We start from the raw sequence: 25255 nt of genomic DNA, 5'->3' as shown, positions 1-25255 counted from the left end.
GCGCCACTGCACTCCAGCCTGGGTGACAGCGAGACTCCGTCTCAAAAAAAAAAAAAAGAAAAAAAAACGTAAAAGTAATTCTTAGCTTGGGGGCCATGGAGTAGGGGTCAGCAAACTGACCCCTGCTCTCAGGTATATACCTTAGAATAGAAGTACTTATCGTCAGTCATGGACATGTACGTTTTAAAAGGCAATGAGAAACTTTTTTCAATGTGGTTATATCAGTTTACTTTCCCACAAGCAGTACATGAGAGTACCCCAATGCACCTCCTCCACACCATAACCTAACGTTATATTTTTTAATTTGCTTGTCTAGTAGATGTGAAATAATATCTTATTATGGGCCTCAATTTGCATTTCCCTGACTGCCAATGAGGTGGAACATCTTTTCCTACAATTATGAACAATTTGTGCTTTTCCTCATGAGAGATATTTGTTTGTATCTTTTGCCTATTTTTTGTTTGGGCTGTTTATGTTTTTCTTATCAATACATAGGCATTTTTATATATTCCAGAGACTATTCCACTTCTATATGTTTCAAATATTTTTTCTTTTATGTCCTGTTATTGCATCCTTTTATGCACACACACACACACACACGCACACACACACACACACACATTTCTTGCTTTCTTCCCTAACAGTGAGAGTAAGAACTACTCATGTTTGCCCTGAACTACTTTAATGTATTCCTGTCTGAAGATGAAAAAATGAACTAGATAGATGACTTCTTTTTACAGTACTCCCAGTAATAAATTCTGATTTAGAGTAAATATTCATTATTAAATAAGACAAAATTCTGTTATGAAATAGCCTGTAAAAACAAGCCAGATTAAAAGTGTAACTACTTGCTAGAAGAATTAGAATTGTGTATGAAAAAGATCCTAAACCAAAAAAACATAATTGACCAAAATGCATGCTATAATGTTAAGCATTCAAAGACTTCAAATATTGACTGTGTACTTAGGTTTACCTGACTGTATTAACAATTCGGTTTTGCATATGAAAGACTTACTCTGACCAAACAAAACTCAAATTTATTCAACATTATTTCTAGGTCTCAGGCACCTGGAGATGGTACAGCCTTTGCTATGCCTCAGCTCTGTAAGGATGTGTCATGTGTCCTTTTCACATAAAGGGAAAATAAGTCCTCACAAAATCCTATATATTGCTCTATTCCTCTCTTTTGGTAAATTTACTTCTGTGAAGATAGGTAGGGTAATGTACTATTTTCTTTCCTAAGCAGATTTCACGGTAGGCCAGTGGGCTGTTTTGGACTTGCATATTGAGTACAGGATGGATTCTTGTTATTCTAGTAATGGGCTTGGTTGATCACAGAACACAATGCACCTTTTCATGATTTTAATGCCTGAGTTACTTAATTTTTTGTGCTACTTGTCACTTCACTGTTTAGTTTTCTTTCTAGGGTGCTTTTTGCTGGATTGGCTGTGAGTCAAGCTGGTTGATGAAGCTTCATTTTGCTAAATCTCCAGAATGGCTTGTTAATCCTTATTTTACATTTCACTGACTACTGTACCATGCAGTTTCCTTCTGTTCAACGAAGGAAGAGAAAATGGCTATATGAAGCAATAATGTGATGAATTTAGAGTCTAGCCGGAGGAATCGCCATTTGCTTCTAATTGGCACATGGAGCATAAAATCAGAGCCCTGATTTTTCTAAGAACTATTCCAAGTAAAGGCCCAACAACCATCTTAATTCAGAGCTACTCCTAGACTGTTTTAAAGTGCCTTCATCAATTTGAAGAGTATTTGTATTTATACATTTCTTGCCATTTATTGTATCTTATTTGACTCTGGTATTTTCTCTCAAATTTCTTAACAGTAACCTTTCATGTTGAACTGTAAAAAAAGAAAACGGACTTCATCTTAATGTATTTCACATAGATTTCCATTACTTTTCACTGTGTTTTTGCCACTCTGTACATTTTACTTATAATAAAGGTTGGTTAAAGGAAAATAGATGTAATTTTTGGCACTTGTCTGCTCTAATATAGTGACTGACACTCATAATGTACATCCAGTTCTCTTAAATCCCATAAAAAGCCATTGGGGAAAAAATTTTTGAGATAATATAAATATAATCTTACATAAGACCTGTGTAGCCACTTCTTATAGACAACTTTGGAAAGAAAGAAGCCTTCAAATAATTACCAAAGTAGGAAGAAAACTAAAAACCTCTCGTATTAAGGGTAATAATTGCAAAATTGCCCCCACACAGAAAAAGCCCCTTCCTTTCATTTTCTTGAAATATCTTGAAACAAAAAGTTAACTAACATCATTTGGGTACTTTTTGAGAACTTTAAAATATATTATTTTAAAATTGATTTTCTTAAGGGTTAAATACATGGTTTTGAAGTTTTTCTTAAGGTATTTTGAAAGTATTTTAAATTGATTTTATGTAAACTTTTGCTACTATTGGATGTAGCCTTTTCAGTATAGCAAATGCAATGCCCTTACTTAAAGAGGTTTCTAATTTTTAACCTCAAAATGAAATGAAAAATTTGTTCTATTTCCAGGAACATGGAGTAGACATACTTTTCCCTGTTCTTCCCACTAAGTACAACTAAAATTCCCAGACATTGTACATAAAACAAACGTAAGAAGACTCTGGGCTGGGCGCGGTGGCTCATGCCTGTAATCCCAGCACTTTGGGAGGCCGAGGCGGGCGGATCACAGGGTCAGGAGATCGAGACCATCCCGGCGAACGCGGTGAAACCCCGTCTCTACTAAAAATACAAAAAATTAGCTGGGCAAGGTGGCACACGCCTGTAGTCCCAGCTACTTGGGAGGCTGAGACAGGAGAATGGCATGAACCTGGGAGGCGGAGCTTGCAGTGAGCCAAGATTGTGCCACTGCATTCCAGCCTGGGCAACAGAGCAAGACTCCATCTCAAAAAAAAAAAAAAAAAAAAAGAAGACTCTGAAAGGTAGAGGAGAGATGGCAGAATATCTATAGACCTCAAAACCCAAGCAACACACAATAGTGAGTTACCTGGCTTTTCTTCTTTTTGCATCATATTTCCCAGAGCTCACATATTCCCTTTTTTTTTTTTTTTAAGATGGAGTCTCACTTTGTTGCCCATGCTGGAGTGCAGTGGCGCCATCTTGGCTCACTACAACCTCCACCTCCCGGGTTCAAATGATTCTCCTGCCTCAGCCTCCCAAGTAGCTGGGATTACAGGCATGCACCACCATGCCTGGCTAATTTTTATATTTTTAGTAGAGATGGGGTTTCACCATGTTGGCCAGGCTGATCTTGAACTCCTGACCTCAAGTGATCTACCCACCTCGACCTCCCAAATTGCTGGGATTATAGATGTGAGCCACCACACCTGACTGAGATCCCATATATTCCTGATGAAGAAGGCAGCAAGTGAAAAACACCAACAGGCACGTACAAAAACAAATAAGTAAAAGATGAAAATCTGTTTTCTGAAGCCAGAGGACCAGAAAAAGTAGAGCCTAGCAAAATGGAAAACTTTTAGAGAATAACTGTTGTACTCTAGCCAAGTCCCACAGAAAAAAAAATGTGGCCTCACCCTACCGGCAAAAGCTGATAGGGAAGCCTAAACTTCCACCCTTGCCAGTTCTAAATTGAGAGCTGGGGTGTCCCAAGGCACCCCAGCCCTTGCCACTGGGTAGTGTCACAGAAAACTGAGTAGGGAGCCAAGGCTTTCATTTCTGCTGCATAGTAACAAGAGCCTCCACCCCAACCCCATGTAAGTAGAAACCACATGCGGAACCTGGGTTTCTACTCTCCCCAACTCCTAACAGTAATGAGGAGCCCTTTTCCTCTCCAACTGGGGTGGTGTTAGTGGACATCATGTGGGAAGTAGAAACACTGTTTCTCCCAGCCAAGAAGTATTGTTGGAGGCCGGATGGAGAGCCAAAACTCCCACTCCTCACTAGCGTAAGAATGCATCCCCCTCAGGTATCAGGGGAGGTGTAGTAGGGAACCTGATTCTACCCCAGTAATCAGGCTGAACCAGCAATAATAACACAGTCTCCCCATTCCCTTCTTGGAGTGGTAACAGAGGAACGTAACTAAAATAGAAAGTTTAAGTAAGATCCAGAGTCTCATAATATAATACCCAAAATGTCCAGGTTTCAATGATAAAAAAAAATCACTTGTGATACCAAAAACCAGGAAGATCTCACACTGAATGAAGAAAAAAAAGCAGTCAACAGAGGCCAGCACCAAAATGACAGGGATGTTAGAATTGTCTGCTAAGGATTTTAAAACAGCCATCATAAAAATGCATCATTGAGGAATTCTGAACATGCTGGATGCAAATGAAAAAATAGAAACCTCAGGAAATAAATAAAAAATATAATGAAGAACCTAGTGGGCATCTTAGAACAGAAAAATACAGTAACCTAAATAAAAATCTCAGTGGGTGGGCTGGACAACAGAATGCAGGGGACGGGAAAGAATCAGTAAAGAGAGAACCATCAAAATTATTCTGTCTCAACACTAGAGAGAAAATAGAATATAAAGCCTCAAGGACCTGTGGAACTACACTTGACATTTACCATTTGTGTCATTAGAGACCCACAAGAAGCATAGGAAGAGGGAGGGGCTGGAAAAGTACTTGAACAGTCATAGCTGAAGACTTGCCACATTTAACAGAAGACTGAAACCTACAGATACAAGGAGTTGAGTGTAGTAGGCGGAATAATGGCTCCCCACCAATGATGTTCACGTCTTGATTCCCAGAACTAGTGAATCAGGTTCTTTTTTTCTTTTTATTTTTTAACGTGGTAAAAGAGATTTTGCAGAGGTAATTAATTTCAGGATTTTCTTTTCTTTTCTTTTCTTTTCCTTTTTTTTTGAGACAGTGTCTCACTCTGTTGCCCAGGCTGGAGCACAGTGGCACAGTCTCGGCTCACTGCAACCTCTGCCTGCTAGGTTCAAGTAATTCTCATGCCTCAGCCTCCCGAGTAGCTGGGACTACAGGCGTGTGCCACCATGCCTGGCTGATTTTTGTATTTTTAGTAGAGATGGGGTTTTGCTGTGTTGGCCAGGCTAGTCTTGAACTCCTGACCTCAGGTGATCTGCCTGCCTCGGTCTCCCAAAGTGCTGGGATTACAGGCGTGAGCCACCGTACCTGGCCAAGGATTTTGAGATACAGCAATTTCACTCCTCAGCATTTAATCCCAGAGAAATAAAGTCACACTCTCACAAAAACCTGTGTATTAATGCTTATAGCAACCTTATTTGTAATAGTCAAAACTGGAAATAACCCAAATGTCCTTTAATGGATGAGTGGCTAAACAAACTGGTTCATCCATATCATGGAATACTACTCCACAATAAAACAAAGGAGCTATTGATACATGCAGCAGCTAGTGTGAATCTCCAGAGAGCCATGCTGTGTGAATAAGCCCAATCCCAAATAGCTACATGTAACATGACTCCATTTATATAACATTCTTTAAATGATAAAATCGTACAAATAGAGATGAGATTCACGATTGCTAGGAGTTAAGGATGTGGTAGGGGCAGGAGGGAAGTGGGTGGGGCTACAGAAGGGCAACATGAGTAATACTTGGCGATGGAAATGTTCTGTATCTTCCCTCTGTCAGTGTGTATACCTTAGTTGTAATGTACTATAGTGTTGCAAGAAGTTACCAGTGAGGGAAACTGAGCAGTGGGTACATGAGATCCCTCTTTATTATAAGTAACTGCTTGTGAATCTATAACTATCTAAAATTTTAAAATTTAATTTAAAAAATGAAATAACTTTTAAAAATTTCTTGTAGCTACATCAATTTGAAAACACAATGCTATATCATATATAAATAACTTTGCATATCCAACTTCAGAAAGATGTTAGTGCGAAGTTGCCTCTTCTAAAGTCTAATTTTTTTTTATTTGCTTGGGGATTGGGAAGGAAGGCAAGGGATTCTGTTTTATCAATCATATATGTTAAAAAATAGATAATATTTGTTAACTGCTAAACACCCTGTGAGGTCAGCATTATTGTAAAGAAGAACACACTGAGATGTGGCGAGGTTGAATGATTTGCCCTGATGAGTAGTGAGGCCACATTTGGACTGGACAGTCTGGTCCCAAAGCCTGCATCCTTTCTTAGTGACTATACTCTTTGGCCTATCTGCATGGCTATTAGTATCCAAGTATCTTTCTGCAGCAGGACACTCACCTCAGAAGTTTTAAGCACTTTTCCTAGGTCACAGAGTCATAGCTGTGGGACTGAAATTGAAGACTTTTCCTATCAAAATCCCATCCTACTCCCACCTGGGAGAAGCCATATTCCAAATGGCCCTCAGACCTGATCCTCAAGCATATTTTGTTTGCTCACTTAGTGCTGGGCAGTAGATTATTCTTTTTAAATTTACATTAGCAGTATATATTTAAACATTTTGAGATATATAAAAATCCAGGCATCTAGCTTCTCAGGAAAAAGAACAGAGGTTCATCATTACAATTGCTTTAACATTCCTTTCTAAAGACTTTCTAGTAGTTTTGTGGAGATTCAATGAGGTGCTTATAAATTGATTTTGTGCCAGGTGCAGTGGCTCATGCCTGTAATCCCAGCCCTTTGGGAGGCCTTGATGGGAGGATCACTTGAGCCCAGGAGTTTGAGACCAGCCTGGGCAAGATGGCAAAACTCAACCTCTACAAAAAATTTTAAAAATTATCCCGGCATGGTGGTATGTGCCTGTAGTCCCAGCTACTCAGGCTGAGGTGGGAGAATCACTTGAATCTGGGAGGTTGAGCCTGTAGTGAGCCATGATCGTGCCACTGTACTCCAGCCTGAGCAACAGAGCGAGACCCTGTCTCAAAATAAATAAATAAATGAAATAAATTGATTTTGCTTCATGGCATGTGATACACATAATAATAATAATAATAATAAGTATTTCTTCTGTGTCTGGCTTTCTACTGAAGTATTTTCAGTTCTACAATTCAAGGCCCCTCCACCCCTATCGGTCTTTCTCTTAAGGGGCCCAACTCTGAGTGTCTCTCCTGAGTCTCATATGCTCAGTCTGAAATACTTGACCAAATAGGAAATGGAAGTAAAGAATTTCACAGAAGGGGAATTTGCCATGAGGGAAGGGTTAATAAGTTATTCCTGTTGATCGCCTTTGTAGTGCCTAGCACATTCTCGTTACAGAGTAGACATCCAGAAGTGAAATGATTGTTTGATGTTGAACTCCTAAGTAATTCAATATTGTCTGAGGATAATAGTCCTGCAAATTATATTACAATCAGAAGTGTTTTTGTTTTTGTTTTTTTCCGATCGAGGAGTAGATGACTGGAGGCTGCCTTGTTTGCGTGAGTGGTGTTGGGATGACCTTCCAGGCTGGGCATGTGATTCCTGAAGAAGTGGCTTCTTGTTTGGCTCCCATATTAATGCAGAAATTAGTGTTTGAGCTGATAGGAAGTAAGGGGGCGGGAAATCAAGGAGTGGAAAGGCTGCTTGGGATGGAATCTGTAGACTCTTCCTGTCCGACCTCTGGTTGCTAATCTATGTTATTGTTACTGGAAGGGGAGGCCTGCGAAGGTTGAGTCCTGGCAAGGATATCACCAGACCAGGAGATGAGTGACTTCTTAGCTTATAATTCCACTGTAGGTGGAACTCTAGCATTTGTAGGCAAGATGGAAGATAAGGAAGTGGGTGAAGGGGTGAAGAATGAAATAAATATTGAATAAAGCGCCTGTACTCTGGAACCAGACCGTGCATTTTTAGTTTCTGCCTCACTCTGTCATACTACTGTGTAACCTTGAGCAAATAGGTTATCTCTGAATGCTTCAGTTTCCTCATGTGTAAATGGGAATAATAATAGTATTTACCTCATCATGTAAACAGCCGGTAAGTAACAGCATCTCTGCACTGGACAATTTTTTTTTTGTCAATTGCTCTTTTTATTCTGTACCTACAATGTCATCTAAATAGCCCGTCCCTTAGTGTATAGAGTCAGGAGCCTAAGAAGAAATTTAGGGAAAATAAGGAAGCATAAAGGAATAATAAGCAAGGATAAAGGATTGCCTGCCTTTGAGATCCTTGTTAATGTGTGTTTTCTCCAAAGAAAACATGTCTCTTTTCCAAAAAAACATAGATGTGTCTCTTTGGAGAACTTGTTTCCAACCTTAGATGATTTTTCAGATTCAGTCTGTGTGCTAAACTCAAATCTTCTCATTTCCAAAGTACATCTGTTCATGACTTATAGTATGTTAGGAAGGTATTTTGCCCTGGTGAAGAAGGCCTTAGTTCTTATCCCTACTTAACTAAGGGATAGAGAAGAAAAACCTTCAAATTACAATGAAATTGATTGACCTCAATTCTTTTTAGATATTTGTCTACAAAATGTCTTTAGTAATAGGTTTTAATACTTTTGCAGTTGATTTTACTAAACAGATTAAAAGTTTAAGCCCACTTACCTCAATAAACAAGTATATGAAAAGTCACATGCAACTAAGTACTTCAAACCCAGAAACTCTGGCACTGAAGGAGATAAACTAGCAGACACCTTCTATGTATTTTCCTACTTCTGTACATCAAGACATTTGCTGAGTACATTTATAACAATGGCCATGTCGGAAATAATATTTTTGGGTTCATGGATTTTTATTGATCTATTTCATTTACATGGGTTTGATCCCAAATGATGGGATGATGTTCTCTTATGAAGGCCATGCCTTGAGGGAGAGGAGAGTGCTTTTAAGTAAGCCTGTTCCCTTCTGGCTCTCTTTGTTAGGGTGGTCTCTCCCAAGGTTTATTTAGGAAGTGATGGAACACAGGTCAGTCTGTCCTTGTCTCTAACCAATCTAAACATTTTGCTTTCAGCAAAATTTTCATATTATTTTCAAACCTTTACTCCACATCTTGCGTTATCGATTTGATTAATCTCTGCTTTTTTTAAGGCATATCTTCTTCAAGACAGCATTTTTCTTTTATATCCAACAAATTCCTTTCAGATTTCTAAATGTGAAAAAAAAACTTAATTGTGAACCAAAGTACAGCCAATCTCTTTACACCTGAAGAAATTAATGTTTTTTCCATAAAAGTCACCATATGTTAGGAGAGTGACAATTGGTATTCAAATGTGAGTGAGGAAAAGAAAAAAGACTGAGGCAAACAAATATTACCATTATTGTGGTGTTCCCTGCAATCTGTGGGTTGTTATTTATTTACAGTTTTGTTCCTGTAGGCCCACAGAAGAGAAATGCAAGGAGTACTCCTGAAGTAGAAGAGGCTGTAGAAGGTTGGAATAGAGAGCAGCAAATCCCAGGTCAGGATATGGAAGGGCTTACAAATCACTTAGCCTGTCTGGGTCCCAAACTTTCTCAGCTGTAAAATGAAGCAGTTGAACTTGATGGTTCTCTAGTTGGTGCCTCTTAGACTTTAATGTACATCCTGTTAAATGTGCAGATTCTGACTCAGTAGGTCTGGAGCGAGGCCCAGGGTTTGCCTTTCTAACAAGCTCCTGGGTGGTGCCAATGCTGCTGGTCTGCAGATCACACACTGTTTAGCAAGCTCTGCATGATTTCTAAGCCCAAGCTTCCATTAACTCTACGATTCTATGAACGTGCAGTCAGCTGACATTTTAGAAAAGACAGGAAGGTTTCATGAAACATGCCTACCATGGTATTAACCATTCTCATTCTTCATAATCATCTTCATCAAAAACTCTTTAAGTGCCTAATTATGCATAACAGCTTCCTATGCTTTACAAAAGAACTAAGTATATTTGGTCTTTGCCTTATCAGACTTGACAACCTAAGACAGAGAAATATGTATAGAGACAGTAATAAATATTGAGGCAGTAATAAATATGGAGTAATAAATGTTCATCCAGATATAGAACACATTAAAATTTTTAAAAAGTATGTACTTAGCATGGGCCCTAGGATATTTATTTTCTTACAGCTTGTCTTCCTTTCAAAATCTGAGAAACCAGAGAAGTTGCCCTATAATTTTTACATAAAAGCAAGAGATTTCTCTTTCTATTTTTCAGATAGGGGTTGGAAATGGGAAGGTCAGTTTCTGAGGCTACTTTTAATGTTGTTGTTTGCTTTGTTTTGGCCTCACTGACTTAAAAAGAAATATTTTATCAGCCCTGAATGCCTAACCCTAATCACCATGTGCAGGTGCCTTGGCTTGACTTTGTGCGTCTCAGCACTGTGTGTGTACATAGGCTTATTAAATTAACCTCAGCTCCTCCTACCCAAGGACTGCAGGCCCATCTAGTCACCCTCACACCATCCGTGGGAAGCAAAGGAGGCAGAGCTGGACATTGTTATCTCTGAATCATGGGCTGTTAGGTGATGCCGAGAAGGCAACTGGTATCTCCAAAGCCTTGTGATAATTCACATGGGAAGCTTTGGATTTGCTTCTATTTCTTCTGTACACATTTGCGTTTGCTGAACTGACCTGAGGACTTGATCTGCCTTGGTGTGGGAAAGGATCAGATAAGAGGTCATTGCTGGCATTTTCTCTTGAAAGCAGAACAGGTTCTGTTCCTGGAGGCCAGGTCAGCAACGAACAGAGATTGTGTTCAGGTACCTGTAGTGATGAGCCAGTTTGTTACAACTGTATCACAGGTTAGCAGAGTGATGCCAGGATGGCTCATTTCATTGATTATTGTAACTTAGCAAGAGCTACAAGAATTATCACAGATCTAGAAAACGTTCACATCTAAGCAAGGGCCTCTGTATCAGATATTTACCAATAGTGAGATTAGAGACCCTTGTTTACACCTTCTCAATTCAAGTAGGCACATATAATATTTAGTAGTGACTATGTGTATGCTCAGAGATGCGGGAATGCAGAGGGATCTGTGTGTGCCACGCTGTTGGGCTTCAGCTATGTGTTATCCTGTGTATGTGCGTGGGGAGCCACTGTGGAATCAGGTGCACTTCGGTTTGAAACTTGGTGCCACCGGCTCACTGGCTGAGTCAATGACTCACTGGCTGTGTCATTTCACATTTCTAGGCCTCAGTTTCCTCATCTGTAGGACCAGCATAACAATAGTATGAATCCTTGTGAGCATTAAATAAGATGAGGATGTATGGAATATATAGCATGGTGTCTGCAAATAGTACTTGATGATTATTAGTAATCATAGTAAAACTCATACGCGACAGCATCTGAAATCATTTGTCTTTAAAGAAGCTAGAGATTCTAAATTATTTCACATGCAGGTGTTTGTACAGGAGGTTGTGTCTGGGTTCATGAAAATGTCACACTCGTTTTATTATGAATAAAGCTTTTAAGGAGGCAAAGCCTCCATTAACTAGACTCAACCTCATCTTTCACTCTAATGTCATATACAACTGTTTTCTCTTTTTTATAAGATTATAAAGAGGCAAGTCAGTCTACTCATAGCAGAAGATACAAAACCCTGACTATTATATAGCAGAAAGCTAAACTTCTAAAAAGCCACAAATGGCAATACTATACATTTTGCATTAGGGTCTTGGAATAGATCTGTATGGGCACATGGAATTACACAGGCTGAATTGAGGACACTAAGTATCTGGTTGCCTTCTCTCCGGCAAATGAGAGTGGAGATAGGTACCTGGTTGCAGGAAGTAAGGAGATGCTCTTTGCCCACAGACAGGGAGGGGAGGCTAACCAATATTTGGAGGGGCAGCGTTCTTTGGGAAATTGAATTTTAAGCCTGCTAACCATATCATAAGACTGCAAGGCCTGGCAGAACAAGAGCATGAGGCAGCTGGATAGAAACCCCAGAAACCAAAATGAGCGACTTAAAGTGGAGCTGTTTGAAGGGGAAACAGAGCCCCAGGGAATTTCCTAACCTCAGAGTGCTATTCACTCGCCCTTTTTTATAGGGTGTCTGTGGCTTCTGGTTGCCTGCAAATTGAGCCAGCATGGTGCAGATGTGACAGTGGTTTAAGGCTGTTTTTCCCCGAATTTAGTGTGAATCACCTGGGGGTCTTATTAGAATGCAGAGTCTGATTCAGTAGATCTGAGGTAGGGTCTGGGATTCTGCCATTTTTAACAAGTCCCCAGATACTGCAGAAACTGCTGGTCTGGGGCCATACTTTAAGTAGCAAGTGTCTAATCCACTGTCTCCCCAACCATTCCATCCTCTGATCACCACCTTCTGTCTTCTATCCCCTGTACCTTAACTCCAACCATTCGTGGCCCACCAGTACTCACCATCCAGTGATCCTACTAATTTTCATTGTCTGTCACCCCCTCCAGTTCTCCTTTCCTACTTATCTAGCTTAGATTCCATGATCTTGTGTTATAATTATTCTTTTGCATCCACCCTGAGGTTCTTTGCTGCTTCCTCTTTCCTCATGATCCTCACTGGCAAAACCCAACCCTGCGTAACACAGCTCTCTCCCACGCCACATCTTCACCTACACTGGTGAGTGCAGCTGACGGAGCACTCATCACTGTGCTCACAGGTCCCACTTTCATCTCAGTGGGTCCCTGTGCCGCTATTCTGTTCACTCTTCCCCTTTTCTGGATCATCTTCTTGTGCCCTCTCCTCAAACCTCAAATACCTCCCTCTCCATCCTCATTTTCAGCTGATAATCTTGCTGCCTTTCCTGGATCTGCCCACATGTCTGCATGTGTGCCCACGCCTGGCTGGTGCTCCCAAGCAGTGGGTGTGGAAGCACCAGGCATGCTGTAGCTCTCTGAGGGGTGCCCAAGGTGGGCACATGGAGGGGCCAGTCGAACCAGCCCCCTCTGACCTGCCTCCTCCCCACCTTCAGGTCTGTGCTCAACCAACGTTTTCTCAGTGCTGCCTTTCCTGACTCCCCAGCTCAAAGCAGCGCCTACTCCCCAGGCAGTCCCTACCCCCACAGTGCCTCTGTGGTTTTCTTCAGTGATTGTCACAGCTGTTCTGCTAGATGGTGGGTTTGTTCCCCACCTCCACTAGAAAGATCCATGAGGACAGGGAATTTTGTCCTGGTCAATATCGAAACCCCCACCTAGAATAGTGGCTGACACATGGACGTTCTCCTTAAAGAAAGTATTTGCATAGATACTAGCATGGGAGATGTGATTGTGTTTGGACAGAATCAGAAAAAGCCAACTAGGAAGAACTGCATATCTACACATGTATTTAAAAAGCCCCTCCCGGTCTTTTTGAATAGACAAGGCTAAGGAAGATCCGTTAGGGGATACTTTTGGACCTGAATGTGCTGAATTTACTAGAGATTGTTGAGCCCATCAGGCCCTTTGAGGATCAGGAGGGGAAGGGACCAACATCAAATTCCGTCTGAGAATCCTGTCCCTCGTCTCATTTTATGCGCTCAGGGAGGTTGGTAGTCTGAGTCAGGATGTAACCACCCCACACTGCTCTGCACTCCGTAACATTGTCATCCTCACTTAGGACGCTAGCAGAGCTGTAACCAGTTCCATTTTACAAATCTGCAGGCTAAATATGCCTAATTCACTGTGGTTTGAGGAAAAGAGATATATCATGGCTATGCCTAGGACTCCATGTGGGCCAATCATGATGAAAACAACCACAGGACAAGTTGGCAGTGGAAATGTCCTAAGACGGCACAGAATGAAGTTGATTGCCATGAAAATGTGTTGTGTTGGTCATTCTCAAGGAGTCAGGTGTTCAGTCTACTGAAAGTGAAGGAAAGGCATATCTAGCAATACTTTTTGTTTTATTGTGAAGAGTTCTGCTTTTAATAACATTGTCACCATGCACTAAATCATTGCCTCTCAAGGTTTTGAGCAGCTGTGATGCAGAGGGAAAAGCACAGGGTGTTTTGTGCATAGTGGATAAGATAAATGACCTCATGCAGGGCCAAGAATACACCAGGTGTTTTTTACATGCACCCACTCCCTCATCTATGCCCTTTCCAATGGTCCCCATCCTCACTACTGTTTTTCTGCATGATATGAAAGTTATGATATAAATATGTGAGTATGTGTTTGTGTTGAAGAGATGCCCTCACTCTGTCGCCCAGGCTGGAGTGTAGTAGCTCACTGCAGCCTCAAAATCCTGGGCTCAAGCAATCCTCTCACCTCAGCCTCCTAAGTAGCTGGGATTATAGGTGTGAGCCACTATGCTCAAATTATTGTGTTTTAATAAGTCATCATTCATTTTAGACCAGTGATTTTCAACATGGGGATGATTTCGCTCCTAAGGGGATATTTGTTGAAGTCTGGAGACATTTTTGTTTATTACAACTCAGGGCAGGAAATGCTAGCCCCTCAAAACAAAGAATTCTCCAGCCCCAGATGTCAGCAAGGCCAAGGTTGAAAGCCCTGTTTTAGAGCATGTATTTTACATTGGTGTTTATAGTTATTTCCTCATTGGACTCTAAAGGAAGGAGAGGATTGAGAAGGATGTGACTGGCTGAGGACACAGTGGGACAGGAGGTTGGAACAAGTTGGAGGACCCACCTATCAGGTGCCAGGATTCACTGACTCTTTACAAGTACACTACAGTTTCCAGCTTAAAAACAGGTGCTTTATTACATATACTCACTAGCAAAACCCCAACCCTGCATAACCCAGCTCTCTCCCCACGCCACGTCTTCACCTACACTGGTGAGTGCAGCTGAAGGAGCACACATTTCAGTGGGTCCCTGTGCTGCTAGTCTGTTCACCCTTCTATATTGGTTAGCCTCTAACGCAGATAGGCTGGCAGAGGCATGGAGGACTCAGGAGGGCAGTGAGGATGATGAGATGACACTGGACAGGCTGAGCACTGTGATGGGGAGATTGTCACAATGCCAGGGGCTTGGGTTTTGTCACAAGGGCTGTGGAGAACAAGCATGGATGGGCCCTGCAGAGCCAAACTATCCTGCTCTTTTCTGTACTGTATTCACAACCTGTTCATACTCCTCTTATCCCTTCTCTCTCTGTATTGTGCTACTTACTTGTAACTTGGGCTCCTGAACTGGGCCTTGTCATCTTTGCCTTTGTGTGCCCCTTGTATATAGCACAGAGATTTATCAATAAGTGTTCATTAAACAGATTTGGCAGTGTTTTAGACACCACTAGCAGCCTCTCAAAATAATTGTTTCTCCACTTTTGAACAGGTACTATTCCCAAATACTTGTTTCTGATGCAATTGTTTACAGCTTGAAATGCATCCTCCTGGTTTTATAAATGATAGGTTTTCAGACTGGTGGGGAAATTTCCCAGCACCCACAGTGTTGTTGAGCCATAATGCTTAGCAGCCCAGGATGTGGGATTTCCCGGTAAAAGGCCAAGAGAGTTTCCATTGCCTTTCTTCATTGCATGTGGACTCTTGGCAAATGGGTTCTTTACCATTCTACTGCCTCTCTTGGCATGGAACCTTCTCTCACCTTCTACTGCACTTTTCTCTTGGTACTCATATTCAGGCGGCTCTTAGACCACATGGGTTAAGAGTCTGGGGGTTCATGTCTTGCTGGCCACTGTGGAGTCTGACATTGGAGCTCATGGAGGAATTACCACCTTGCTTATAGTCAGCTTGACTATTTGGTCTTCCAAATGTTGCTTTCCTTTTTATTTCTTCTAAGAAATAGCTCTTTCTTTTCTCTTTTAAACTTTACCAAAAAAGAAAAGAGGGGAGAAGAGGCACCGGTTTCCCCCAGTGGATATTTCTCCTGAGAAAATTCAGTCTCGTTATTAGGTTCATTCTTTAACTACCCATGCTTTTTACTTCCACTTAGCACATTTTCAGATGTCTACTTAGATGCACAGTTCTACAAAAACAGAATTTTCGATTTGAGGTTACATTCCTCAAACTCAAATCACACTTATTCTTGGAGAAGTGATCTTTATAAGTGATAGTTTTATTTTTAAGCATAAGAAGCCATGTTAACAAAAATACAGCATATTTCAAGATGAAGACATTAAATAATATAGCTAAATATAACAGTTATCACGTCTCTATACAATTTTGTTTCACCTTTTTTTTTTTTTTGCTGAAAAGACTTTCATCTTCTTGAGGCATGCAACCAATTTTGTTTTTGCTTAATCCATGTACATTGCACGTGGGCTCTAGAGGTCTGTGTTTGAGGTGTGCAGGTGCGGTGCTGGTGATAACTCCTAGTTACTGTTATCTTTGGTGGGAATGAGTTAGACGGCGGCAATGATTAAAATGAAGTATGGACATAATTTATTACTACATGCAATTAATGGCATCATTTTTACTTTTCTACATGTATAAAATTAGGGATAACATATAGGTCTGGGTATTTTAAGAGTAAGTTTTAGCTTTTGCTTTTTAATGTTCTTTTATTATAGTATTAAAGCAGTAAAAGCTAATTAAATAATCCTTTTTCAGTTGCTTACTGTTGGCCAAATCTTAAATAAGTAAATAACAAGATGATCATTTTACTCTTAATTGTCGCAATTTTAATCCAGTTCAGAATTTTGAAATTATTTTCTCTTGGTTTTCTTTTCCAGAAAACACGAAGTTTTTCTCCTATTTTGGCAGTTGGCCACAACTTCATTGCTGGGAAAAGGTGATTTCAAAGTATTTATTTATCTGGTTTATTCTACATTACTACTCATTCAAGCTGGCTTTTAGTTTAACTTTGCATGCATCAGTTGTGGATTTGGAGACTCTGTTTGGATTAAGTCTGCAGACACACAGCTTCTAAGCTGAAAAACGTCCAGGGAATGAGCTAGTCTGATTTGATTTAGCACCTTAGGTCTTCTGTGATAGAAACCAAGACACCCATGGGTATACTTCCTACAACATGGTGTTTCCCTTTGATTGGTGGTAAGCCCATCCATGGCTGAGCTTTGTAAAGCCTCTGTGAAATTGGGCTAAATGCCTACTCTCTCTCAATCTCTTTCCTCATCTTTGAGACAGGGATAATAATTGGATAGTCTCATGGGCTTGATAGATTAATAGGATACACAGTGCTCACTGCCACTACCACCAAAAATGTCTAAGGCTGTGTTTTTGGTTATCACTATTCATGGTATTAATAATCTCATTTTGCACTGATGATAAAGTTATGTTAATAATTCCTTAATGACCTTGGGTCATCTTCTGTGAACAGACCAAATGCAGAAAAAACATTCAGACTAAAGGAACAGGTTAACACAAAGACATTCTGTATTTTATTTTAGGAATTCGTTTACTACAATGGTTATCAGTTTTTATAATGAATCCTGGACTTCGAAGCACTATGTCCACCCATTTGAAAGGTTTATTTTACAAACCTCAAGTGTTATGGCCTGCCCGACTCATATTCATTTTAAATCATTATCCAATGCCTGTATGGCCTGGAAAGGAATTCATCTGGTCTAAGTTTTCCCAATCTCTTCACCAAAGGAATCTTGTAAAATAGGCCACTGTCTTTTAATTAAATCTTTGCTTCAACTTACTGAGAAATTCCTTCTCTTGCCAGAGTAACCCTTTCCTCTTAGGAGAGCAGGGAGCTATTTCAGGGTTATTTTCGTTCCCCTCTGAGGCCACAGTCTTTCTAAATATAACCGCAGATCCTGGAAATCAGCCTGCCTTTTGTTAGTTAACTTAAGCTAAAGAATCAGTGCATGAAGACCTTTGATTATCTACACTCTAAAAACGCCTTCCTCTGATCTCCTAATATTTGACAAGAATCTCGATTCAGGGATTAGACATTTTCTCTAATGCATTTCCATTTCCACTAGAGCTGCTCGCCTTACACACATTATTATGGCCTGAAATGTAGAGCGTTTTCCAGTTGGGGGTAATTAAGATTTAACTCAAGAATCTATATATTTTAGAATAGGCATCACATGCTTCTATAGTAGAATCACATTCCTCCCAATTTCTGGAAAGCATTGTGTGGTACTTTTTTGTACATGGCTGACTTCTTAAGTTTTATTCCATCTCACCCTCCTATAGAAGCTAAGCTTGAGGGCAACGTTTGTATGTCATTTTAGTACCTACAACATCTAATAAATGCCTGGAGCATAGTAACACACAGTGGATGCTCTAATTTCTTTAAATGAATGTATCTCTGACACTGTAATAAAGAAGATAGAATTCATGAAAAGTGATTTATCTCAAGCCATGCTTTTTTTCTGACTAAATATAAGCATTCTTATCAACAATAATGCTTTGCTTGTTATTTTCGCTACATTAAAGAAGTGCCACCAAAACCAATTTATGTCCCCTTTCCGTCTTCTGCTGAGATCAGAACATGGTGGCTACATTCTTTTGTAACTTGTAATTGTGTATCATTTCCACAGTGGAAGTAGATTCAGACAGTATCTGCACCAACTTTAGTGATAATAGTAGCGACTTTATGATGTTTTAATTTGAAATTCAAAATTTAAAATTGCCCCAACCCATTTTCAGGCTTCCAATGTGCCTGTGCCTTGGAAATATATTTCAAACTTCCAGAGTTGTTCTTTCCAGTTATTAGAAACATAAGCAAAGCAGGCTGGGTGCAGTGGCTCATGACTGTAATACCAGCACTCTAGGAGGCCGAGGTGAGCAGATCACTTGAGGCCAGGAGTTCGAGACCAGCCTGGCCAACATGGTGAAACCCCGTCTTTACTAAAAATACAAAAATTAGCCGGGCATGGTGTTGCACACCCATAATCCCAGCTACTTGGGAGGCTGAGGCACGAGAATTGCTTGAGCCCAGGAGGCGGAGGTTTCAGTGAGCTGGGATTGCCCCCCAAAAAAGAGAAACACAAGCAAAGAGAACACAGAATCAGCAACCGTCCAGGGAGATGTGCACTCCTAAGCTGAATTAACAAATAAGTGTGTTTCTTGAGAGGCCAGAGTTAACACAATTAGTGATGAACTGCATCTTTGAGGAGCTAGAGGAAAATAATGGGATTCATTTTTAATTCAAACCAATTCTAAGCAAGAGCCTTGGCTTTCTGGAGTGGCTTTGTAATCAAAGGTTACCGCAGGGCTTGTCAGAACTTTTAACAACTGTCTCCACTGTGAAAATGGTCTTAAGTTGTAAGGTGATTGCAGAGCTGAGGAAATGATGACTCTAGCCAGCTTTTGTCTCGCATTTGATCTTTGGCTCACAAAGACGAGGTTAATTTCAGCATAAGCTGTTAGCTTTATTTTTTAAATCAGTCAATTTTAATAGCAGCCTGCTTACGCCCTGAAAAACATCCAGGAGCAGTAAGAAAGAGTTGGCCTGGAATATAAATAAGTGTTACAGTATAAATCTTAGCTATCTCTAGGCCAGTAGTCAACAAAATACTTTGCAGTCAGCGTAATTAATCTTTCATTTTCTTTTTGCCATCCTTCCTTGTGTTTATTGTGTGTGTGTGTTTTCTGAACTATAAAGCATATACATAGTCACGATAGTCGGAAAATTTAATACTCTCAAGGAAGAAAAAATTTCCTTGTGAATCCATTACCCAAAGAGAACCATTGTTAGCATCTTGGCTGATATTTTTCCCTGAGAATTTTTCCCAAGCAAACATACATAATTTTTAAATTCCTTTTGGTTTTGTTTGCTTTTAGAGACAGGGTCTCACTTTGTGGCCCAGGCTGGACATAGCTCACTGTAGCCTCAAACCCCTGAGCTCAAGAGATCCTCCTACCTCAACCTTCCAGGTAGCTAGGAATACAGGCACGTGCCACCATGCCTGGCTATATTTTTTTAATTTTTTGTAGAGATGGGGTCTCACTGTATTGCCCAGGCTGATCTCAAACTCCTGGGCTCAAGCGAGCTTCCCATTTGGCTTCCCAAAATGCTGGGATTGCAGGCATGAACCACCATGCCCAGCCTCATACTTTTAAACTGCTTATGATGAAAAATTTTATACACACAGGAGAGAATCACTGAGTCCTTACATATTCGCAGTCTAGATTCACAGAGTATCAAGATTTTGCCACCATGGCTTCACCTACCCCTTTTTTCTTTTTCCCTTTCTCTTTCCTCTTTTGAAATATCAACTAAGCTACTTTTAAGAGGAAAAGATGACTCCTGATATTCTGAGGACTGTGGAAAGCAAGCATTTGCCTGCCAATTTCACATATTCTCACTCATCCTTTATTAGGAAGCAAAAAGTATGGTTTACACTTCATATTGTACTGTACTTTGGGAATAAGCTGCCTTAAAGCTCAAGTCTATTGCATGCTAGATGGATATTGATTTTTCCTCTTAAATCAATGTTTCCCTAGAGCATAGTTTTATTTATTCATAAAGCTAAGATGATGTCTGACAGGAGTTACAGCAGTGTAAATCTGTGGTGCAGGCACAATAAGAAGAGCTTTTGTAAGACTCAAAAATCCATGTTCTGATGCTAGAGGGTATCCTCATAAGCCTGAAAAAGTGCATTTGCGATGCTTCCAAGTGTAAAAGGAACATTTCAGCATATAGTTAAGTTTTACTCCTCTGTTTTCTATGCTACTTTGCAAATGGACCTAAATACATTGTGACTGAAGCCAAGCCATGATTGTGTCTGATGCACAGCGGGTTATTGGAACAGCAGGCTGGATAGAATCAAAGCTTCAGCCACAATCTCTTGTTGACACCAAATGTCAGCTTGCTCCGGAAGGATGTAGTGGCCCTGTTGATCTGTCCCCTGTAATTCTGCTCCCTGGCCCAAAGGATGGGCACTTCTGCCCAAGGGGCAGTTAACATGAGAGTGTTCACTTTGGGATACTTCCTTCACTTTGGAATAACCCTATGTACTTGCTGGTGTGTTATAGTACCTGTAACAGCTCTATGTGTAGCTAGGCCATGTAAGTCAAGTGTAATCCTAAAAGTGTACTCCTTTTGTTGATATATATATATCCTATGTATATGCTGATATATATACGACATATGATATATATGATATATATATCAACATATATATACACACACACATACATATATATATACATATATATAAAATAGTCAATTCTGTTTTAAAAGTGTTTATGATATAAAAATTATTGTTAGGCTTTTTTAACTTAAAGAAAATATGCCCTGACTTTTGCCTCAACATTAAGTGATTTTTTTCCCTATGGTTGAAAAATGCTTCTAATGACTAGAATGGCACCATTTGGAATTTTAAATATCCAGTTTTTTATTAGCGGTCTGATCTTAGCACAGTAGAACTGGCTGGAGAGTCAGGTGACGTAAAAGCTAGTTTCATTGTCCACTCTTGGCTGCTTTGTGACCTATGGCGAGTTTCTGAACTTTGGGACATTTTGTTTATATTGTTGTTTTTTTCTTAATTTAAATAACAGTGAGTTTGTGAGAAATTGGCAGATATTCACTTCTTGATTTCCATAGACTTCCATACATCAGGACTCTTCCGTTTGAAAGTAACTAGTTGATACTAAAAAAAAAAAAAAAAAAAAAAAAAAAAAGAAGAAGAAGAAAAGGAAGTGAAAAGAGAAAAAAAAGAATGCAGAAGTGAGGATTATTTCTTCATGAAGAATAAGGTTTGTTCCAGTTTTAAAAGCCTGTGACTTTCTGTGAAAAGATTTCAGATGATTAGCTCAGCTACCAGGAGCCACACAGTTTTCTTAGAAATTGTGCCATTGAGGACACCAAGGGGGCCAGGGGGGACACAGCTCCAGTTAGAGGCTGGGGCCTTGAGTGCCTCCCCCCGAGAGCAGCTGGTGCTCTGTCAGGTCTCTGGCTCCCAGGATGGCCCAGATCCCTTGACAGAGGTTTGGGAGAAGCCTTGAAGGTCCTGTCTCTTTGGATCTCTGCCGTTTCCTCTCCAATGGTAGCTACACTGGGAGCCTCTGCAGAGGAGGATTCTAGGAATTAGAAGGGAAAGCATATAAATGCCATTCACTACAGTACCTGTTCGCTGCTGGTCACAGTTTTTCTCCTTTGCCTCATCAGCCTCAGGCATGGAGATAACCTGGTGGCATTTCAGTGTCTTCGAGTTTTTCCCATTAAGCTCCAAGAGCATTGATTGCTATTCACTTCATGAATGGATGTCTTGAGAAGATTGTAAGAACTACTTTTGGAGGACCGAGGCTGCGGTCTCTGCTTCAGTGAAAACTCGAGGTGCCTGACATGAAAAGCACACTAGAGGACCTATTTGAAGAAGAGAGAGTTAACTGTATGGAATCTAACCGTTTATGTTAAGGTCTGTGTGTTAGGTTTTCTAATTAGCTTTAGTTAAGTCCTTCAAGGCCTTTTTTTACATTCTTCCAATATAATCTGCTTTATATTCTTTAATAGTATGTTTTTGCTCTTTTAGCATAAATTAATTATGCACTCCTATAGGAAGCTGATTAGGAAGTCATCCTCCTTGACCCTGTGTTTGGTTCCTTTAGAGCAGGGGTTTTCAGCCTTTGCAGGAACCAGGCCACACAGCAGGAGGTGAGCGGTGGGCCAGCCGCTGTCAGATCAGTGGTGGCATTAGATTCTCACAGAAGCACGGACTCTATTGTGAACTGCACATGTGAGGGATCTAGGTTGTGCACTCCTTATGATGATCTGAGTGGAACAGTTTCATCCCGAAAACATCCTCACTTCCCCTGTCTGTGGAAAAGTTGTCTTCCATGAAACCAGTCCCTGGTGCCAGAATGGTTGGGGACCACTGCTTTAGAGGTCCTCTTGGCTCCCCAAGTCAACCCCGGTGTGGAAGCTAAAGTAATTCTATCTTGTAAGCTAATCTACCATGTTGACTTCTTATTAACAGTTCCAGGAATGCTCTGAGATTTCCAGTTTATCTTTTGTTCCTTGTGTAAGAGCACATACCTACCATAAATCCTGCCCTTAGAGCAGATCAACCTTGATATACTGGTACTTACTGTAAATCCTGCCCTTAGATCAAATTCCTACTCATTTCCTCTGGAGCATGTGTACCTCTTCCCTGGGTATATAATCCTTGGGTCTGGGGGTCTAATGACGAGGAGATCTACTTGTCTTGTGGCTACCCAAGACCATGCTCCTGTCCACAAGTTCCCCAATAAAATCACCCTGTAACGACAAGATGGACTTGTCTGCCTCCTTCTTTGGTTTCTTGACTCCTTCTGTGTTTGGGGGTCGCTTTGCATATATGACCTTTTCACGAAACACCTGGTCGTTAATGGAGTGATACTTTCACAGCCAGACACCTGTCACATCCAAATTACTAACATAAGGTGATTTTGAATGCTGGATTTCTAGGATCAACCACAGGTTATAGTACTTAAAAAAAAAAAAAAAAAAAAAAAAAAAAAAAAAAAAACTTTTTAAAATTTTTTTTAGAGACTCCCACTCCATCTTATGAAAGCTCCATCCTCACCAGTGGAGAAAGGATTTCCCTGTTGGGTCTTTGTGTCTTGCAGGTGGCCAGAGATGCTCACTGAGGCCTCTCCTGTTCAGTCGCAGAGAGCTCCAGACCAGTCTCTTGAGCAAGGTTTAATGAAGCTGTGGCTGCCTTCCATGTTCCTTTTTCATGTCATGAAAAAAGATATTTCTTTTGTGGGCCTGCCACTTTAGGAATAAAAACCCTCCCCCAACTCCTTAGTGCCAGTATTGCCCTAAGAAGGAAGCACCTGGCTCTCATGGCCTTATCTGAGCCTCAAATAGAAGAGACCACACAGGCTGGAACGGCCCTGCCCAGGCCCACCGGGAGAGATGACTCAGTTCCAAATAGGGCTTTCATTTTAGATATTTAAATTCCAAGTTTCGTTATTCACGACTAAGAAAAGGGGCAGCTCTGCACTATTCATCCACTTACATGTTTCCTTCCTTTCACTTTTTTCATCATCTTCCCTTTCTCCCTTTCTTTAGTGGATTTTTAAAATAAATAAAATGCTATGTGGCATAGCACTTTGCCAAGCAGGAAACTCTCATAATTTCATAATATTTTCTGAAATAGATTTTAGACCAGCCATAGTGAAATTTAATTATGGTGCTAATGTGCTTCTGAAGATTCCTGATAAAAGACTTGTGCCCTTAATCCCATCGACTCAAGAGGCCGAGGTAGGAGGATCACCTGAGTCCTGGAGTTTGAGGCTGCAGTGAACTATGTACTCCAGCCTGGGCAAAGAAACCCCATCTCTTAAAAAAAAAAAAAAAAAAGATTTTTGTTGAAAGAATAAAGTTAACCCTGTCTATGGTGGCTTCAACTATGACAAATCAGCCAGCAGTAAATTAAATAAATAAATTTTTTTTCTAATGTTTCTTATAAGGGAAGAACCAAAAGATTGAGATTTATGTGAAAAATGAAAAATATCTGATGATGGGATAACTGGAAAACAGAATATTAGAAATGGGTTTGCGATTTCATTCATGTGATCCTTTGCCATTACCCATCTGATGCCCCATGGCCAAAGGCATGCTGCCAATATGAATGTTTACGTGTATTTTTTATAGCTAAATACATATAGTTTATGAAATGTATATATACCATTAAGATGTTGTTAGACAAGTATTAGGCCAAACAGGTTATGTTTACAGAAAACAGGTGTAAATGCAAGGAATTTAGTGTGTTCTTAAACTTCTGCTAACAAAAGAACTCCCATCTACTTTAACAGAGTTAAGTTTGCCTCCTGAGTATATGAGAATGTGGCATAGACCACAGATAGCACCTAAGAATTGATGTCAACTGGTGACTATCGCGATGAGCGTGGGTACTTTTATAGATAACTGAGGTGTTGTTAGCTGAAGTGTCGAGAGTGGCTGGATTGTAATTATTGTTGACTCATTTTAAATTGCTTTGTTTTATAATCTGTTAATATAATAAATATGGTAATATTTGAAAATATGCCTCAAAGACACCAGAAATGATGAAAACCACTGAATTACAAGACTAAACTGCTCCCTCCCGTTTGCTGTCTATCATCATTTTCCCATGAAAGATGGCTTTTATAGGTTGAAAGCATAGAGGATGGCTCCTTCTTTTTTTTTTTTGAGATGGAGTCTTGCTCTGTCACCCAGGCTGGAGGGCAGTGGCGCAATCTCGGCTCACTGCAAGCTCCACCTCCCGGGTTCATGCCATTCTCCTGCCTCAGCCTCTCTGAGTAGCTGGGACTACAGGCGCCCGCCACCACGCCCGGCTAATTTTTTGTATTTTTAGTAGAGACGGAGTTTCACCATGGTCTCGATCTCCTGACCTCGTGATCCGCCCGCCTCGGCCTCCCAAAATGCTGGGATTACAAGCGTGAGCCACCACGTCCGGCCGAGGATGGCTCCTTCTTGTCATTCAGATCCCCGCCTAAGGGCTACCTTTTCAGAGAGGACTTCCCCAAGCATCCATGGCTCAGGAAACCCCACAAGACACTCTCACCTTTCCTTTTTTACCTTTTAAATGTTCCCTATCTGATACTTTGGTGTTAGTCTTTTGTCAGTCTTCACCTACAAGGTGCTAAGACCCCATCTGTTTTGTTCACCCCGTGTCCTGAGTGCCTGG

At 40.5% G+C, this 25255-nt stretch overlaps 1 protein-coding gene across 18 annotated transcripts in view; it reads left to right on the top strand.

Moving 5' to 3' along the window:
* PAG1 (phosphoprotein membrane anchor with glycosphingolipid microdomains 1) overlaps positions 1-25255 on the top strand; it is a 147174-nt gene that overhangs the window by 28156 nt on the left and 93763 nt on the right. For 8 of the 18 annotated variants that reach the window (XR_010121902.1, XR_010121905.1, XM_055286603.2 and 5 more), the window contains exon 2: positions 16391-16449. The exons of 5 other annotated variants lie outside the window; for them this stretch is intronic. The gene's annotated coding sequence lies outside the window, so the exon portion shown is untranslated. Of the gene's footprint in view, positions 1-9197; positions 9279-16390; positions 16450-23186; positions 23258-25255 lie in introns of those variants that run through there. 5 more of the 18 variants (XR_010121903.1, XM_055286605.2, XM_063643349.1 and 2 more) reach the window with 2 other exon arrangements.

This window comes from Symphalangus syndactylus, chromosome 7, assembly GCF_028878055.3.
Source record: "Symphalangus syndactylus isolate Jambi chromosome 7, NHGRI_mSymSyn1-v2.1_pri, whole genome shotgun sequence".
In the NCBI taxonomy this organism is placed as follows: Eukaryota; Metazoa; Chordata; class Mammalia; order Primates; family Hylobatidae; genus Symphalangus; species Symphalangus syndactylus.
Note: the sequence above shows the minus strand (reverse complement) of the source record. Positions and strands in the feature narration are given on the sequence as shown.